Source organism: Telopea speciosissima, chromosome 8 (genome assembly GCF_018873765.1).
Source record: "Telopea speciosissima isolate NSW1024214 ecotype Mountain lineage chromosome 8, Tspe_v1, whole genome shotgun sequence".
Taxonomy (NCBI): Eukaryota; Viridiplantae; Streptophyta; class Magnoliopsida; order Proteales; family Proteaceae; genus Telopea; species Telopea speciosissima.
Window position 1 is genome coordinate 21899197 of NC_057923.1, and position 20537 is coordinate 21919733.

Here is a 20537-nt window from a genome sequence, read left to right on the forward strand (position 1 = left end):
CCGTCAGTCGATTTTCGTTCAGTAGTGAGTTAAGAGCAACTTTGTTTGTCATAATGGATGATGTAGGAAGGTCTACAAGCCATGTACAAGAATATTAAAAAAATTAAAATCATTGAATTCAGAATAAGGAAGAAGTGCAACATAATTAAATGGTCCCACACAATTCTAGTTTCCCTCGTAGTTTCAATTTGTATACGAAGAGAATAGGTGATGTATATAACGCATGGTTGACGAGTAACTGATATTGTTGCCCTTACTGTAATGTTCTTGCACTCGTTTTTTTTTAAGCTCAGTAGAGTGTGATTTAGTTGAGTATTGCAACTTCACCTGAGAAGCTTCCGATATTAACTATTTTTTGGTACTGTAATTGAGAGTTTTGGTATAGACTATAGAGTCCACTTACTTTTGGAGACTAATAACAATTTCTTCTTCCCATATCACATATTAATGTCTTCTTGTTGGCGCATCATAATGCATGGATTTTTCATTATTTTCTGGTTGCAGGGGTAGGGACAAGGTGAGGGTGGATTAGGGAATTGGGGAGGGAGGAAAGGGGGTGGGCTGAGGTTGCCTTTTCGTGTTCGAAGGAGGAGGTTGAATAGAAAATTTAAAAAAAAGGAGGATTGAATATAACACAAAAGAAAAGCAATAAAAAATGATAAAGAAGAGGGAGAGATGATGACAAACGGTTAAAAAGTCGAGGGGTAATTTCATCATTTAAAAACATCAGGGGAGAAGAAGAGATCAAAGTTCACTTTGTGTGTGTGTGTGTGTGCACGTGCAGTGCCGGACACAGCGAGGCATGAAAAGATCATCTCACCCCTGCTTGGGCAGGGGTAAGGCGGTCTCTTCACGCCTTGCTGTGTCTACCGCTGCACGTGCAGTCTGAGCAAGGTGCTGCACAGGAGCAGAGTCCGTCTCAGGTAGGGGTAAGGCGGTCTCTTCACGCCTCACTGTGTCTACCACTGCACGTGCAGTCTGGGCAAGGAGCCGAGTCCGTGTTGGGAGGGGAGGGGGAAGGGGAGGGGGAGGAGGAGGGGGGAATCAGAACACATTTCCAATGCATGGGTGAGACACCCTTTTCTTATTGTTTTCCTTTTGGGGTTACCAGACTGTGGAAAGGGGAAAATCTAAAGGAAGAGTGCTCATGTGAATCAACACATCTACCACAAACAGTGTGACATGCAGCACCAGCCTCCAAGTGAATTGAACTCAAGAATTTGAGCCATTCGGAGTATCATATTTATTTTAGGTACAACTACAATCACTCCCCCCTATACTTATCCTATATTTACTAATACTCCTATCTTAGCCCACACTTGGACTAAGCTTATCAGAGGTATACAAAAAAAAAACAACTTAGTCTTTCAGTGTGGCGTACGCTGCTTGGAGCCTGCCAATTACATGGTGAGGGAGAACTAGCAGAATTAGCTGCATCAAGACTTCTTGAATTTGGAACCTTGTGATACAGAAGCTCACATTGTTCTCTCCCACATCTATGCTGCAAGTGGGAGGTGGAAAATGACGGCAAAACTTGAACGCTCAGTTAAGGAGAAAGGTGTTGTAAAGGAGACTGGCTACAGCTGGATTGAGGTTGGGAACCAGGTTCAGTCCTTTATGGCAGTAGATTCAAACCATCAACAGATAGATGTTATTTACAAAACACTGGCTACTTACTAAACATACCAAAGAACAGATTATTGAGGTTCCACTACAGCAACCGTGAAATTGGAAAGAGACTAGAACAAGTCATTTCAGAATTCTGAATTGCAACAAATGTGCAACATTGGGTATGTGCAAAATTGGCATGAGCAATGTTGGTATCTCTTTCTAAAACTTGTACCTGAATAACAAGTTACAATGGATAGCTGGTTTTTTTTTTTTTTTTGGGGGGGGGGGGGGGGGGGGGGGGGTGGGGGGAGAACCCGAAATATATTTAGAAGAAAGAACAATACAAAGGAGCCCAAAAGGAAAGCCAGGAGAGGGAGAACCACCTCTAATATAGAGAGAAACAAAAACAAGAGGATCAATGGAGCCGAATTTCAAGACCCCAAGAACAATTGTTCTTAGCAGTTCAAACAAGACATGTTACTTCTGTTGGTGGAGCTGCTGAGCGATCCAATTAAGATAAGCATGTGTTGTTCTACTCATAGGAGAACTCTTCTGGCATGTTACAAAGGGCTCGCATTGTATTGCTGGCTACATCCATCAACTGCAAATATTCATCTGCTCCATCAACAAGACACTGCAAACCACAGAATAGCAAAGTGAGGAATGTGCGCCAGTAAATGTTTCTAATTTCCTTTCATAACCAAAAAAAAGAAAAGGAAACAGAGACAGAATTATGCTTGTAATCAGACCATTTGGAAGCAACGGCAATATACATAGAAACACTAAATTTTAAATAGTGAAAGAAAGGAGTAAAACTGTGGCTATAGATTTGGGTTTTGCTACTATGACCACCTTTTTGAGCAACTTGAACATTTGTTTCAATGATTCAGTTCATCTAGAGCAGGTGTAAATATTTCAGTATCTTGAAAGTAACAAAGAATCTCATTTTTGTTATATCCAAACTATACCCAACTGCAGATGTTTGAATAAAAGGCACTGACCTTATCTGCCTCAGCTAATCTCTTGCAGATTCTTGACTTTTGTTCATCTGATATATCATCTGCTCCCACAACTACCTCAAACAACTGGCAGACATACAATCTCAGTCCCGAAAATATCGAAGAAAGGTTAGGCAATAGGGACAAATGAAAGACAGGAAGTTAAGAACTGCTACTGGTAAAACCTGGTAAAGCATCTGAGAAACTGGATATCCCTCTGCAATTATATTATTGACTTCCTTGTTTGCCAATTCAAAATCCCCACTTCTGCATGCTGCAAAAAGAGCCTGAACAACATCCTGTGGAATGACCTGGTAAATTGAGATTTCAAGAGTCAGGTAGGGAAACCAACATATAATGCCAGACTAAAAGATATTCAGTCAATCAAAGTTATGAATTGAAATTTTAATGTTGTTCCTTGTAGTTGCAGAGTGCAGACAATGCAAAACAATAGCTGTTTTTCTTCTTTACAACTTGTGTCAGATATTGGTTCATAAGTAAACGATTTGCACCAGTCTCCAATGTCACCAGCGGCTGAAGTACACAGAAAGTGTACAAACCTGATGGTTGAATATGCAATTTTATACATTTTGAACAATCCAACACTATATATAGTTACAACATAAGAAGATGGGTCTCATAGGTATTCAACAAAATCAAGTGGTAGTACAGGTTTTGAGATCTACCATCTGACGCTCCTAATACAGACAAAAAATGAGATTCAGGCTTAACTAGGAATATAGGTATAATTGCTGAAACATAGAGGAGAAGGTTATTTATCAGATTGTATATATTCGATGGATTGTATATTTTCGATGGATTAGCAAGGAACATGGTATCCATAGTTGTTAAGGCGGCGCCTAGGCAACGCGTACAGGCGGTTTTGTTGGGGCCTAGGCGACAGCCGCCTTATTGCAGGGCGCCTTGCAGTCTTGCACTGGTATCGAACCCGGTATTGGCCCTTATTTATGCCAAATATCATTTAAGTAAATGATTTTATATTCATTTACTTAAGATTATTATTCATAAATAAGCAAATACCTCCCTATTTGAATCCAATAAAAATAGTTAAAAAATCAAATTCCAAAAGGATAAAAAGTCAACCCCCCTCCCCCGGTTTCAAGAACAAAAACTGGATTTTCGACGGTAGGTGAAATTCTCAACTTTCAAATGTTGGGGTTTTTCTCAAATCTAAAAATTCTATTAATCTTAATATGGTAAAACATTGCTAAAAACCAAAAGTACAGTAAAATATTCATTTGTTTTGATATATAAAAAAAATATTTTCATTCAGAGCGATTTTTACAGCATTCGCGCAGACCAAGTAAGGTTTGACCAGAACATAACTTCTTCAATATAAATCAGATTTAAGCAATTTTGGATTTGTTGGAAAACTGGTTTTGTGCTCTAACTAATACAAAATGTCTCATGTAAAAATAAAATCATTTGACTAGTCAAACTTCTTAGAGAACAATAACTTCTCTCTAAATCGAGAACAATTTAATTACTTATAGATAAGATCATATTTTCACAGAACAGTATAAACCAAATGTATGTTTTGATTGTTTCAAACTTCCAATAGCTTGCTTCTTCAATTCTGCTGTCTTCTAGTTCTATGCTTATTTTTTATGACTTGATGTGGCTTAATATTTATTTTTTATGACATGATGCGACTTAATGTTATTTTTTATGATTTTCGATGACTTGAGGAGACTTAATGTTGATTTTTGATGACTTGAGGAGGCTTAATGTTGATTTTCGATGATATAAAGTATATATTGTAGCACACTAAATAATGTTAATAGGGGGGGGGGGGGAATAAAAAAACAACACTTGAAGGCGCCTTGGTCGCCTAGGCGGGCACCTTGGTCGCCTAGGCGGGCACCTTGTCGCCTAAGCGCTTAGGCCCCTCTCCACCGCTTTGCCGCCTTGACAACTATGATGGTATCTAGACAGATTTTAGAACGATGACAGGGTGACAGTTCAGATTGGGTGGATACTGTATTTTTTGCTTGTTAGTTGAATTTTTTATATCCTGCCATGCTTGCTGAATAGTGTCAATATGTCTTTCCACAAATTTAATTCCGAGTCTTGATTAACACGAGGGTAACTTGTATTACTTGAAATGATGAGATTTCTTAATCTAAAACCAGTAAGATTTTTAGAGCAATGTAAAAGAACATGCTTTAAACAAGCTCTCATCCATGTAGAAGTATCTGATTCATTCATGATTATATGAAATAGGTACACATACATATTTCCAGTTTGTTAGAATACCTCCAAAAAGCATTCGAAAAGAATCTAAATACACATAGGAAAAGGCCAAAATAGTAATAATCCACTAGCATCTTCTACAACTACCAGACTGAACGTTTGCAATTATCTGTGCTATATGGAACATATTCACCCATAAGCTTTCCATGGCACCAAACAGTGAGGGAGAGAGAGAGAGAGAGAGAGAGAGAGTTGAAGAGGAAGGGGGGAGCTTAAAGTTTATTGAACTTACCCCAGACACACTTATTAGGTCCTTAGCAGAAACCGATGAGCCAAACAAACGAGCAGCTCCCTGTAATAATTCAAAACATTAAAATATTGATGTTCAGTAATCTACATTCAATAATGAGAACCTCAGTCAGATGACAAGGGATGCGCCAGAAAAGGTAGTTCATTACACTGCATTTGGCTGTCAAGAAAATCTCAGATAAATATCTCAACTTAAAAACACCAATTCTCCCATACAGCTAGAGTCTTTCACATTTCAAAGTATGACCCAAGAATGAGAGAAATTTCCTAGGATAGTGGGTCCATTTTAAGTGCTTCATGTGGCCAAGAGCTCCACACATAATAGATTTTAACAAAGGCCACAGCAAGCACCCTTTTGTGTCCATGATAGCTTGAGAATACAATAAGTTTGCCCAGAAGTCAGAATATTGAAAAGCCCCTAGCAGCAAAAAGACCTCTTATAAGGCCAGGAAAAGTGCCTCTTGCAGCATAACAGCACCAAGGCGCAACTTGCTTCTACACTCTGTTCATGAAGAAAAACTCTTCAAGAAGTATACTTTCCATTGCAAGTAATCATCAATACATCCCTCTGAACTAATTCTCATAATACAACCAGACTTTGCCAAATCCTGAAAGCTCAGTCCATTACTAACAAGCTAAACGCTTACTGTAGTGTCCTACTATCTTATTTTGGATAAGGAAACACCAACTCCAACTTTTCACTCACAGGCCGGAACTTTTTTAGGGCCAATGTACCTTGGCAGACATCCCAACAGATCCAAAACTGAAAGAGAGAAACAGATCTCCAGAGAGAAAAGGAAAATCAAGATATAACCAGGACATGACTTTGTAAAAGATTTGAACTGGTCTTTCTAGTGTCAATCTACAAAGACTAAGGCATGTGGTATTATTGATTATTATACAATGAGAGCAATCAGAAACTTCAATGAATGATTAAAAAAAAGGTTCTGCCTATAACTTGTAAGTATGTTATGGCCTGTCGAAGATCACCTTGAGAGATTGAGCTTAAGGTTGAAAGAGCCTACATTGAAGTGACACCATTTATAAAAAAGTTCAACCTAGCACTGGATACTAAGATTCTAATTTTATATTGAAAAACTCGAACTCATATTTTTTTATTAAAATATAGAAGCCAAAAAAAAAAAGTCCACCACCTCTGAATCCAGATTGAGGCCCTCTTGTCTACAAATGGGCAAAGTACGGCTGTTCATGACGTCTTCTGAAAGTAGTTTGAACCTAAATTTGGCACATCTAGAAGCAAGTGGCTCTATTATCCTACAAATGATATAACAAGATCACCTAAAGAATTAATTTCTCAATATTGTTCCTGCATAATCCTTTGTAGTTTATGGTAACAATGGGATACACAAAGATAGTAGAAAAGACACACCTGCTGATGTAGTTACAGATGAAAAAGAATCTTGTAACTTTGGAGTAAGTTTCCATCGTACGACGCAATGCATTCTGCAGTAGATACAAGGAGAAGTTCATATTTTATCTGTCAGGGCATCAGTGTTTCACAAATCAGTACTTAAGAAGTAATGGAGAATTATCGTTCAACAAACCTAAGCATCTTCAGTCATTGAATCAGCCTCATCTAGGATAATGAAACCAAAGAAGCACCATATGAACTAAATTTTACAAACCAAAGTGAGAACACAATAGATGGCAGTATACCCCTGACGAGCACCAGAAGCTACAGAAACAGCAGCAAAATCCTTGATCTTGGTTCGAACAACATTGATTCCACGGTCATCACTTGCATTGAGCTCTAGCACTCTAGATTTGTAAAGTTCAGGTCTGCAAAAATGTTCCGTAATTAGGAGGGCACATACTTATTTCATAAAACTCAAGGAACTCAGATACTAAAAAACCATCTGAAAATTGACCATTTTTAGCTCATTAAGCAATGAGTTTTGAATCTCCATGAGTGGTTTCTATCATAGTTGTCAAGGCGACGCATAGGTGTCCAGGCGTCTTGGTCGCCTAGGTGCCACCTAAGCGCCCTGTTGTTGTCGCCTTGATTTTTTCCCTCCTCCAACGCCTAGGATTGCTTAGACGCCATGACAACTATGGTTTCTATATCTCCAAGCTGTCTTTTACATCTTCAGGGAAAACAGAGACTATTGAGTATTGTATGCACATTTGGAAATAGAATGATAAAAATGAGTGAACCACAGAATGAACAGTAATGTGTTTTGAAGGTGACCAAATTTCTTGGACAAACAGTCCAGGACCTTTCCATTTGGATTTATGAAGGATTCCCAGATGTGCAGACACCATTACCAACCCATATCATGTGAGGCCCACCTCTAAAATCAGGCCTAACTTGAGCTTTTGGAATGTCAGGTTCGGAAGGTTCGGATCTCAATGTCCTGGCCATCTCCGCATTGTGGGCATTGCCCATCGTTGAGACAAACCCATACCCCGTTGCACCGACTGCCAAGGAACCATCTAACACAGCTCTGATGGAATCCGAGGAGTCCAATGGATCCCCACACATAGTCTTTGCCTATGAGAAGTGTTTGGCGAGTCACTTGCAGCGTTTATCCGTATAGGGTGCCGAACAATAAGTAATAAAACTCATCTTGTATTTAAAATAAGATTATTATTTTATGCTCGTATCGACCGGCTGTGTATCAGACTACCACTATGACTGGCCATGCCGACTCAACCCAGTCGTACCTTGTAGGCCCCGCACGATTTAATCTTATTAAAACCCTGTGCCGTACACAGGTATGAAACCAATAATACTCGGGATCTCATTTTTATATTCCAGTATCGGCATCCACTAGTACAAGAATCACTTTCTAAAAACTCATTTTATTACTAACCCTTAGCCAATCAAGCCCTAAGGGCTAAACACACACACACACACATATATATATATATATATATATATATATATATATATATATATATATATATATAAATATATATATATATATATATATGTGACTTGCTTTGAGAATTCATTCTCAAAACTTGGATGTTAGAATCAGTCTTGGAAGGAATAGGAGAAGAAGAAGCTTGGTGAAGGGATTGGGTCTTGTTGGCTCAAATCTTGGCTTGCATGTCTTCAATTCCTCTAACCTTCACTCTAGTTCATCTTTAGGTAAGATAATCTTGATTCTCAACTTTCAATTTCATAGGATTTACATCAATTAAGTCCTTACCCTGCTGATCATGAGTTCTTCAACTCAACCTCCTAAATTCCTCTTAATTCCCTTCAATTCTTGTTTGAAATTATAAATTTATGGATGATCTCTTGATCATACATGCAATGGGTTCAAATTGACCCTATGGATGAGTTCATCATCTTCCCTTGAGCCCCTGGACCTGCTGCACTGAGTTTGGAGACCAAACTCAGTCAAAGAAGCCTGCAAAATTGGGCTCTGTTTCAGGGGCCAGCCCCTCAGAGGAGGTCGACCGGCCCAGCCTGGGCTTGAAGATCCGGCCCTCTGTAGAGCCCAAATCTTGGCCCAGATTGGAGTGGTTTTGGGTGCTGGTCTCATGTGGGTTTTCCTAACCTCTTGTGACAGTTTTGGGCCCTGCATCTATCTTGAACCTTCCTTCCTTGAATTGGATCTTTTTTGGTTGTTTGGCTTTGATCAAGAAACTCAAGGTGAGTGGGGTTTTGATGTTTCTTGTATTTTCTATTTGATCTCTTTATATGCATGATTAAAGTCCTTCAATATGAGTTTCTTATTGTGGATATATAATCTGTTATTAATTTCAAGTGTTGAATGAATTGGACAATATCTTGTTAATATTGTCCATGAATGATATTGTTACATTTCAAATGTTAGAATGCTGTTTTTATGGTTTGATTATATTGAGGATGATTGGTTATGGTTTCCTATGTTGTAACTGTTGATGTAATTGAATATTGCATAATAGTTGCTTGTGAGACCCTGTGTTCTTGAGTGGACGTGTATATGAAACACGGTGCACTCTCGAACACAGCATGTCATCATTTAGAGCACATGGTTAGGATGGAAACCCCGAACTACAACCATCACCAGCAGGGGTTTAGGTGTTGGGTAATCAGGTACCTGACGCTTGGAGAAAGGGATTAACCCAGGGTCAGGTGTACTTGGTTATCGGGGTCTGCCCGAAGGTTTGGTATTGGGTACCAAGCGTGGAGGTGGGCTTCTCGTGGTCTTGACTGAGGGAGTGTGATGGCGATAACGAAGAAGTGACCCAAAGCACTCCCCGAGTCATTACTGTAGGTCAAACCAATGACTTAGTCTGCTTGTTAGGGGGATTAATAAAATGGAAACATACATGCATCATGTGATTGATCGATAGTTATATTTATTGGAATATATTGCATGCATGATTTGTATGTTCTGTGTTTCCCTCTCATTGGGCTCAATGGAGCTCACACCCGTGGAAAACCTTTTTTAGATGACTGTGCAAGTGACAGACTGCCCACGTGCGAGTTTGAGAATGATGACGGTGAGGACTTCACCGAGCAAGAACTCGAGGAACATGACGGTTCTTGCATCTGTGATCTGTGTGCCTTCTCCTAGGCGGGCCTAATGGTTTAGGCAGTTCCTTTTGATTGTTCTCTTTTTGGATATGTATAGAACTTTATCTATGCAAATACACTTTTTCGATGATTGTAAATATGGGTTCTGGGTTATATAACTGAACGTAACTGAACGTACGTATACAAGTTTACCACATGGTCCTCAACGGACTTCTTTGTAAATATTTAAGTTATAGTATATTCCGCTGCTTTAATTCTCTGTTATATGTTTGGTAATTGTGCTGCATTGAGCTTCCTGGCTAGGTTGGGTGCGAGATTCCATCGATTCATGCTACGCCTGGACTGCCCAAGGCGGGGTGTGACAACTTGGTATCAGATCCATCGTGCTCCGCTTTTACCGACATTTGAAATACCAATGAAATGGTATTTTGGTTCACAGACTCAATGTGAACCAGTACTTACGATAAGATAAAAATCTAAATTAGAAATCATCATAGGTAATAGAGACTGGGTAGCGATCTGTATGATGACAGTAAGAACTGCAATAACAAGGATAAATTTTGGACAATCATAGGGTTAAACAAAAGCAATTACATTAATATATAAACCGATAAGTTGAGGTACAAGTTCAGTTGTGAAGGTTGGAAAACTTAGAAAGTTCAGTACATGACATAAAATCCAGCAGTATCTACTGCTGACTACAAAACCTTTCAAAAAGTAAAGAACAAAGTTGGCATGCTGGGCTGCCTCTACTGTGGTGGTGGATGCTACTGATAGTATGTCCCCTACTCCGCGATCTGCTTCTCCACGACTGTCATCCGGGTATTGAGACCCTTGTTCTCCTCCAATCCTTGTCTTACCAGCCCTTCGATGGTGTCCAAGCGGTCAGCAAGCCAGCTCCATCTCTGGTTCTCATCAGTAGGAAGTGTTGATGATGAAGATGTACCAGTGTGCGAACTAAATATGCGGGGCTGGAATCCTGTGTGGACATCACAGTGTGTCTCCACCTGTGGTTCACCGACCCTTTGACTGGTTTCATGTCCTTCCTCCCTTTCTTCTTCCCGTTCTTCCACCATGCTCACTGGGACCCTATCTAATTCTTCAGGAGATGCTACGGGAGACACGTAGTTCATATTGATGTGCATCTTCGAAAGCGTAGACTTAGTGAAGTTTACTGTCCTCTTTCTCAGGACTTCTTGTTCCACAAAAGTCACGCCATAGTGCCTGAAAACCTTAGTAAGTATCCTCCCATATCCCACAGGGAAGGTTACCAGCATCTAGGTCATCCCTGTGTAAGGCCATGTATCTCATGATCAAATAAGGAAGGTTAATTTCATGGTTACAATAGAGACAACAAGTAACAAAAGCTTGTAAGAGAGAGACCTCAGTGAAATGACCTGCCTTGGGAAGGATGTTATAACTAACAATCCTTGAAATGATCCGGGCTGAGGGTGTCAACTCCACTCTGATGTCACCCTGGTCAAGGATCTCCCATTAGTAATATTGGAGAAAGTCCATTCGTACTCATTCCCTTCAAAGAACTCGTCTACCTTAGTCAATGGAGCACAAAACCTCCACTCTCCACTGTTAGACACTCCTAGTATAGCTGCGAGCTGGCTAGTGTTGAAGGAGAAGTGAGATCCTTGCAAATAGCTCCTAATAACAAATTCTCCATCTTCATGGGTGCGATTGAGATTGTTGTAGAAAGTCCTCACTAACTTGGGGTAGCACGGATCATCAAGATCTAACATGGGACCCCATCCCAAATTTTCAAACCTTTCTGGGACCTTAAACCTTTCAAAGTCTTGAGTTACAACCTTTCGTTCTAACTCAATTGGTTTGCCTCCGTAATATTCTTCATATCGTACTTCACCTGCCATGGCAGGATACCAGTATCCGTCATATGGTAGAAAATCATCAATATCCACCTCGTTCACATTCATTTTCTACTACCTATAATAAGGAAGGAAAGAAAATTAGTTATGTAAAAATTCTAGCAAAACAGAATTTTAGCTAATTATCCAAATACAATCTCAACCAGCCAAGAAATTATGGGTAGATTACCCAAAAGTTAGTCTTTCATCATTATGAGGTAAGTTGGAAAGCAAATATATATATATCCATTAGAAGGGGTGAGGACTATCTCACAACTAAAATAAGAGTTTAAAAAAAAATGGAACTTATACAATCTCAAACAAGTTCAAGTTGGGCTGTCAAGCAAGACATAATAAACCATAAGCAAAGCATTACAAGAAACTAGTTCATTCCCATAAGAACATGCATTGAAAGTAAACAAAACAAAAATACAGCACCATGGGTTCCTTATGAGTCCATATTGGGTCTAACGAGTTAAGGATCTAACAACCTTAAGGACCTCACACAAACAACCCCACATTAGTTGATCAACCATATGATAAAATGAGCAAGATTGTAAAGCATTGTTAAAAAAAAAATCTGGAATTACATGAACCTAAGTTGAATGAAATGCAAGCTAAATGAACAGAGGAAAGTAAGCTGTCAGCCATAGGCATTGTATGAGGACATGTTGGGGTTAAACCTACATTTTGGTGGGTTCAAATCCTTAGAATCTCATGATAAAAAGGGTGCTAAGAGTGAGTCAAGCATTATGTCAAATAGTTCATGGGCATAAGAAGTAAAGAAGATTTCCCAAAAATGCCCAAAGACCTCTAAGTGGGTAGCAATTCTATATAAAAGTGTTTTTGGAGAGCATAAATGCTTGAAGCAACACAATATCTTAACTAAATAATAATTCAAAGCAAAACAGAGCATGGAATAGGAAAAAGAACTTGAGAAAGAAAAGCAAATGCTGGAAAATAGGAAGAGAGTGCTTAGAAAAAAAATAAGGGGGAAAAGGGTTAGGAAGCTTACCAACAAATAATATGATTCTTGAAGACTTGAAATGGTAGAGCTGTGATGGTGTTTAGAATGCTGTAGGTTCAAAAAAAAAAAAATCCTAAAGTTTAGAACCTATCGATGCCCATTGTAACAACTTACCAAGAACAAAAGAAGTTGTTGAAAAACAAGAGGAAATTCGAAATTTGGAGAAAAAAGAAGACTAAAGATGGGTTAGGAAAGTTCCCAAGAAGGATTGAGTCCTTGGATTGAAGCTTTGGGAAAGCTTCCTTGAGATTTGAAGTCTTTGGAGTTCGTGGAGATTGAAAACAAAGTACGAAGAAATGACCTCTGTTCCGATTGTTTTAAAAACCCAGTATGGGCAGGCCAGTCGGCCGGGTCATCTGGCCTGAAGCTCCGGCCCTGAAGATCCGGCTGTCCCAGGTTTTTTAAAAAAAAAAGGATTTTTCCTGTGGGACCACATAGGGTGGACCCCACACCCCAACTAAACTCTAATAGACACATAAACAGAAACTCCCCCCCCTCTAGTAAAAAAAATTTTTTTTGGTAATAATAATAATATTATACATACTTGAATAGTTGTATAAATGGAGTAATAAATCAAGGTTTCATACTTGTTCTACTATACAAATAGTTCACCACACTAGGCTATTCCTTTTAGTTTTCTTGTTGATTATTTTAATTTCATGAGGTATGTACTATCTAAATATCATTTAAACATGATAAATCATATTTTTAAATTGTTATATTAGTCATGAATGATTACTGGAAATCCTAGTGGGAGGATCTGGAATAGATCAAATTCTCCTACGATCATTTCCATCTTGTTTATTCCTTCTTTCTTCTCCAAAATCATGGTGCTACCTCCACGTGAACCTTGACCTACTATGGGTACTCGGACACCGTCCAATGTGGCCTCTACGTCTAGACCCAATGAAGAGGGTCAACCAGCAATGGGTGCACCACATTATCTCTCCGCCCAGGATGTTACCAACATTGTGGCGGGCATGATGGATCAGCAACAACAACAGATGGGTGGATTGATGCAGGAGATGCAACGTCAACAGCAACAATTCATGGCCACTACTACAGCTCAGATGCAAGCGAACACGCGGAACATGCCGCCTACGCCTGCATATCCCACTGCAAATGTACCACCAAGGGCAGCAGCGGCTCCTCCAGAGATCATAAATGATGCTATGTCCCGTCTAATGGAGAGGTTTCTTAAAATTCAACCCCTTACTTTTGGTGGGATTTCCAAGGATCCGCTCCAGCCAATGAAGTGGGTAAAGGAAATGGAGAAGGCATTTGAATTTTTGGGCTGTACTGAAGCACAAGAGTTACAGTGTGCCAAGTACAAACTCCAGCATGAAGCCGAAGCTTGGTGGCAGACAACCAAACCCATTCTTATGGCTGCTCACCCTGAATTGACATGGGAAATATTCAAAGAAAAATTTTCGGAAATTATTTCCCCAGTTGTGTTAGAAGGAAGAAAGAAGTGGAATTCACGGAACTGAATCAGGGACCCAAATCAGTTCTGGAGTATCAGCAGAAGTTCGAGGAACTTTTCTTCTTCGTTCCCGAGCATTTGAAGACTGATGAGGCCAAGGCAAGAAAGTTCGAGGATGGGTTGAGACCTTCCCTTGGCCATGTAATGGTAGCTCACAGGGCATAGGGCTACTCTGAGGTTGTCCAAATGGCCAAGGCTATTGAAGACAAGCAAAGGGAGAACTTTGTCGGACAACAGGGTACCGGGAAAAGGTCCATGCCTTTTTCTGATCAAAGATACAACAAGTTCTCGAGAACCCCATACCATAAATCATCTTCTTCGCAATTTCAAAAGAGAGGGACTGGATCGGCTGGACAAGGTTCTAAGCCTGCTTATGAGAAATCTACTGCTACAGGAGCCTCAGCAGAGTCAGATGGTCAAGATGACAAGTGTTTCAAATGTGGCCGGACCAGCCAGTTTGCAAGAGATTACGCTAGTCGGAAGACCCCGGTATATTCCCGACAATGCCAAGGTAGCAAGACCCAAGGCCGTGTGTATTCTGCAACGGTCGAAGAAGCTGAAGTAAATCAGGAAGTTGTAACAAGTACTGTTCCTATCTGTTCATCACCAGCATTTACATTGTTTGACACGGGTGCTACGCATTCATTTGTATCTCCTTCCTTTGCAATGAAAATGGGCGTGTTACCTAAGAAATTAGCCAAGGAATTAGATGTTAGTAAACCCACCGGGGCGGTGATTAAACTTGACACAGTATACGAACCATGCCTCGTACAGATTGTTGACTAGAACATGAATGCACATTTGATCCAACTCAATATGACAGATTTTAATGTCATATTGGGCATGGATTGGTTATCAGCACATAAGGCAAATGTAATTTGTGATAAGAGAGAGATCTTATTTAAGCCTAGAGGTGGAAGTGAATTCACTTTTGTTGGTGACAAAAAGAAGAAACCTAGAAGGACGATTATATCGGCACTTCAGATGAAGAAGATGCTTGATAAGGGATGCCAGGGACACCTTGTCTCAGTAAGGGACACTGAGAAGGAGGTTAGGCCTATGTCTGAAATTCCAGATGTAAAAGGATTTCCTGATGTTTTCCCTGACGTAGGCTTGGCCATTTATCTTTATCTAGGTTAAAGATAGTTTTTCCTCAGTTTAAGACTTTGAATAAATTAGTGTATGAGGGCTGCGAGTTGAATAAGCATCATCGTGCTACTTATCCCTCTCGTCCTTGGCCCCGTAGTACTTCTTTATTTTCCTTAGTACATTCCGATGATGGGGTCCTTCTCGGGCAAGTAATAGACATGGTTTTCGTTATTTTGTGACTTTTGTGGATGATTATTCCAGAACTACTTGGTTGTACCTTTTAAAGGATAGATCAGAATTTTTAACTGTGTTTCCGAATTTTTGCAATGAAATATTAAATCAGTTTAATGCTTCTATCAATGTCTTTCGGTCTGACAATGCTTTGGAAATTGTTCAGTCTGAGATATCCTCTTTTTGTGTTACTAATGAAATAATTCATCAAACTAGTTGCTCCTATACTCCTCAACAAAATGGAGTAGTGGAGAGAAAAAAATAGGCACTGACTTGAAGTTGCCCAGGCCCTCATGTTGCATAAGCAGGTGCCCAAACATTTTTGGTGTGATGCAGTTTTTACTACTTGTTTTTTTATTAACCCAATGCCATTATCTGTTCTTGGTGACAAGTCACCTATATCTGTTTTGGTTCCGGATGTTTCGAGTTTTACTTTGCCACCTCGTGTTTTTGGGTGTGTTTGTTTTGTTCATAATCACCATCTCCATGGTGATAAATTGGACCCTCGGTCAACCAAGTGTATATTCTTAGGTTACTCTAGGACCCAGAAGGGATATAGGTGTTACGACCCTCTTACTAGGAAACAATTTATCAATGCTGATGTCACCATCTTTGAAGGTATATCCTATTTTTCGGATTAGCCTACCATGTCTAGTGACCCATTAGCTGTGTCTGACCCTCCTCCTATTCCCGCCATTGTTCTTTGTCTTCTCCACTACAGCTGTACCGATGCAAGAGGCACTTCGGGCAGCTCCATTCAAATCATACTGGCCCATCTGCATCGCTTCCTGTACCTTCCTCAACCTCTAGTAGAGATCTAACCTTACCTACTTCTCCTGCCCTTCTAGCTAATCTGGATCCTGATGACTTACCAATCGCCACTCGAAAAGGTAAACGTCCATGAACTCAATAATCTTTAGTTGCCTATCCAATTGAGAAATTTATCTCCTTGTCCCATCTTCCATCTTGTTCGCATAGCCTTGCTACTGCCTTATCTTCTTATACTGTGCCTCGCACTGACACTGAGGCTCTTACTATCCCTGCTTGGAAGAATGCCATGGATGTGGAAATGGATGCCTTGCTAACTTGACATACATGAGAGTTGGTGGATTTACCTCCTAGTAAAGATCTGGTTAAGTGACAGTGGGTGTACACTATTAAGTATCATACTAATGGGTCTGTTGAGCGGCTTAAAGCCCGTCTGGTTGCTAATGAGTACACCCAGACCTATGGTGTTGACTACTTTGAGACCTTCTCTCCTGTGGCTAGACTAAACTCTATTCGTCTTATTATATCACTTACTGTGAATTTTGATTGGCCTTTATACCAGTTGGACATAAAAAATGCTTTCCTTTATGGTGACCTGCTTGAAGAGGTCTATATGGAGCAACGTCCAGCGTATGTTGCTCAAGGGGAGAATAGTAAACGTGTGTGCAGGTTACACAAGGCTATTTATGGGCTGAAACAATCCCCCCGAGCATGGTTCAAAAAGTTTAGTTCTGTTGTGACTGATTGTGGTCTTACTCAGTGCTTCTTAGACCATTATGTGTTTGTTCGCCACCAAGGAGAGAAGATGGTGGTTCTGGTGGTTTATGTTGATGATATCATTGTGTCAGGAAATGATGAGAGTGGGATCAAGGAGGTGAAAAGTTACTTACAACAGCACTTTCAAACTAAAGATTTGGGTCAGCTTCACTACTTCCTTGGGATTCAGGTTATCCAAAGTAAAAAAGGGAATCAGCCTGTCCCAAAGGAAATATGTTTTAGATCTCCTAACCGAAACTAGTATGCTTGCTGCAAAGCTAGTGGACATTCCTATGGATCCTAATCATAAGTTTGGCTCTGATGATGGTGAGGGTCTTAAGGATGTACATGTATACTGAATTCTGATTGGAAAGGTGTTATATTTGACAGTCACTAAGCCAGATATACCCTATGCTGTTGGGGTTCTCAGCCAGTTTATGCAATCCCCATGTAAGTCTCATTAGGATGCAGCAATTCGGATCCTTCGATACTTGAAGGAAGCCCCTGGGAAGGGACTGATTTATCGTCCAAATAGACATATGGAGCTTGTTGCCTATTCTGATGCAGATTGGGCAGGCTCGGCTAGTGATCGTCGGTCTACTGCAGGATTTGTACCTTTGTTGGAGGAAACCTGGTTACGTGGCGAAGCAAGAAACAGACCACTACTATTGCTAGGCCAGTGCTGAAACAGAGTATAGAGCCATGGCTCATACTACTGCAGAGTTGATGTGGATTAGGTCTCTCCTTGAGATGGGGTTTCCTGTTCCAACCTCTATGAAGATGTTTTGTGACAACCAGGCAGCCATCTATATTGCTAGTAATCTGGTCTTTCATGAGAGGACCAAGCATATAGAGGTGGATTGTCAATTTGTTCAGAGCGCCGCCTTGAAGAAACTTGTTAAGACTCCTTTTGTCTCCTCATCTGATCAGGTTGCTGATGTGTTCACCAAGCCCTTGTTTGCTCCTGGGTTTCGCTCGTGTTGTAACAAGCTGAGCATGGGTGATATATATGCTCCAGCTTGAGCGGGAGTGTTGAAATTTGTTATTATAGGGGCAAAACAGTCTTTGGTTTTATGTTTATTTTCTGTCCTTAGTAGGGTCGATTATGTAAGGGCATACTTGTCCTCCTGTATTTTTTTACATTCTATTATATTTATATAAGGGAGCAGACCTGCGGCAGATTCTCTAATTCTGTCCGCAGGTTCTCTCCTCTCTGGGAACTTGCGACATCTCTTTTCTCATCTCTTTTTCTTTCTTCTCTTCACCTTTTTCTCCATGCTCTGATCTGATTACTAGGTTCTAGTTTACTAACAGAGTTAGTTTGATAAGTCTAGTTAAGTCATTGTTAGTTAGGATTATTTACTTTATTTGTTATCTACTTTGGTTGTAATTTGACTCTTGAGTGTTTTTCTAGTTTTAATATAAATCGTGGGCTTAGGCTATGATTGGAATAATTCTGAATCCTATCATGGCCTAGGATTCTTCCTCCCTTTTCTCCTATCATACTCTCTCAGTTCTCTTCTCTTAATCTTCTTCAAAGATTCTGGTCATCAAGTACAGGTTTAGACATTTAGTTACATGGTATCAGAGCTATGAAGAAGAAGAGGAGGGAAACAAAAATATGAAACTCTAGTTGGGAAAAAAAATAATGTTTCTTTTTCTTTGACGAAGACTGATTCTGATGCAAAGGATTGCTGATAAAATGTAGGGAATTGATTTACCTTCACGGTGATGTGGTACTTGAGTGACCAGGCTGGTTTCCTGGAGTTCTTCCTCCCTCCTTTCTCCTATATTACTACTACCGTTACTCTGTTTCTGGGTAGTATTTGCAGCCTCAGGTATTGTGCTTGAACTCTTTGAATATCGACCCAATCAACCTAGAGTTCTGCGACCCAAACACTAGATGCATGCTCCCCATATCTTCCTCTGCAGTGGTATCGAAATCAGCAAACCAGACAGGTTCATAGTCTACTGCCATATCTGATTTCAGATTCATCCGGTTCCTTTGTTACCTGTCCCGGTAGCTATCCTATTTGGAAGAGCTACTAGTTATGATCTAGAAAAGGGCGTACCCAGTGCACGAGGCTCCCGTTAGAGTAGGGTCTGGGGACGGTCACTAGTTAGGATCTATAGACTGGAATTTCAGACCCAACTGTTATCTTGTGAGGGAGCTCAAACACCAGAACACTTGCTGGTTTTTCCACCTCTGCCATAGTCGAGATGTTCTCATGATTATCTTTCATCTTTATCTATTTTTTTTGTTTTCCAAAATAACCCTCCCCTGTTGTCTGTAATTCCTTTCATCCTCAACTTGTTATCCATGTGTTGAACACATTCGGTGTTGGAATTGATATCAACACAAGTAATAAGAAATTTTGATACGGAATTTGGTTTGGTATGCGACACAGTTGAATTATGGTTCAAGTATTGGTTCAATTTTATAGAGATTCGACCAGCAGCAATCTATCATCAGTTTGGTACAGCAGCTCCTATGCAGGTGTAGACAATAGAAATGAGCAGCAGCTGTATTGAGTTAAAGTTTCTTTTTAAGTGGATTCGTTCTCATCCTAATGCACACATATACAACACTTGATATCAAGGTTCAATCTACTTCTTTGGAAACCTGTACCGCAAGGTTTCCAAATAAAAGAAGAGTTTATTCTATTGGACATGCTCTTTAATCCTAGTCTAATTAGAATTCCTAAAGGCAAGCTATTGGGCAGCAATATAAAATTTATATTTACTTGTGACATATATATACAAAGTTCTGGTGGCAGCAATCAATTTGGAGTCTTACATGGACTGTAAAGACTGGGTTTTAAAGGATAAGATAGAGGTGCTGCCATGGGTGTCTAGAAATAATAAGAAAATATCACAGCAAGAGCCCAGGTTTTTCAAAATTCTTGAGAATCTCTCATGCGTGCAAGAGGAATCCAAGACTTCTAAGTTCAGTTGGAGTCTAATATATTAATGTTTCAAGAAGTCTGAGAGGAATCTGTTTCTGAGTTGCTGAAATCAAAAAGAGACGTTGAAAACCTATACAACAAGGACACCGACTTGTGCGGGTGTTTATTGGCAAGTTATCCAAGTAGAGCCTGAGAGGGATTCAATTCCCTTCATGCGTGGCCTGAGAAATCTATTGCTGATTTGTATGCTTGTGGATTTAGTTGCTGCAATTTAATAGCAAGAAGAAGCTTCATTCCCTATTGATCCGAGAGTTACTGCAATCTGAGGATATTTCTTGTGCATATTAAAGAGGTTCATTAGATCAACAAGATACAGCTGGAAGTTGATATCCGGGCGTTCACGACACAAGAGGATTACTTACTTGCTCACATGTGATAATGAGAGCATTTTACAGCAAAGAAGTCCATTGTAACAGTGGCTTCTAGATCAGCTACTGCCGACTTGGATTAGAGAAGTTTGAGAAGACTAGGTGTTGTTCAATAATTGGAGTCAATGAAGGTATGAGTAGTTGCTGCTGACATGGCATTAATTGATGCAATATAAAAGGGCTATTCACGGACAGAAGAAGCTGCTCTCTTAGTGATATGCTGCTAAACTGAAAAGAGAGAGAGTGAGTTGCGGATTCAAGAGAGAAAAGATTCTTGCTGCTGCTACTGATGTTTGAAGAGTACCAATGTTGCTGCAACAGTGTTTGCCATTGTTGATCTACTGCTAC

At 39.9% G+C, this 20537-nt stretch overlaps 1 pseudogene; it reads right to left on the minus strand.

The window, feature by feature from the left end:
• Positions 1-2079: 2079 nt before the first annotated feature.
• Positions 2080-20537, minus strand: part of LOC122670580 — a 28329-nt pseudogene continuing 9871 nt past the window's right edge.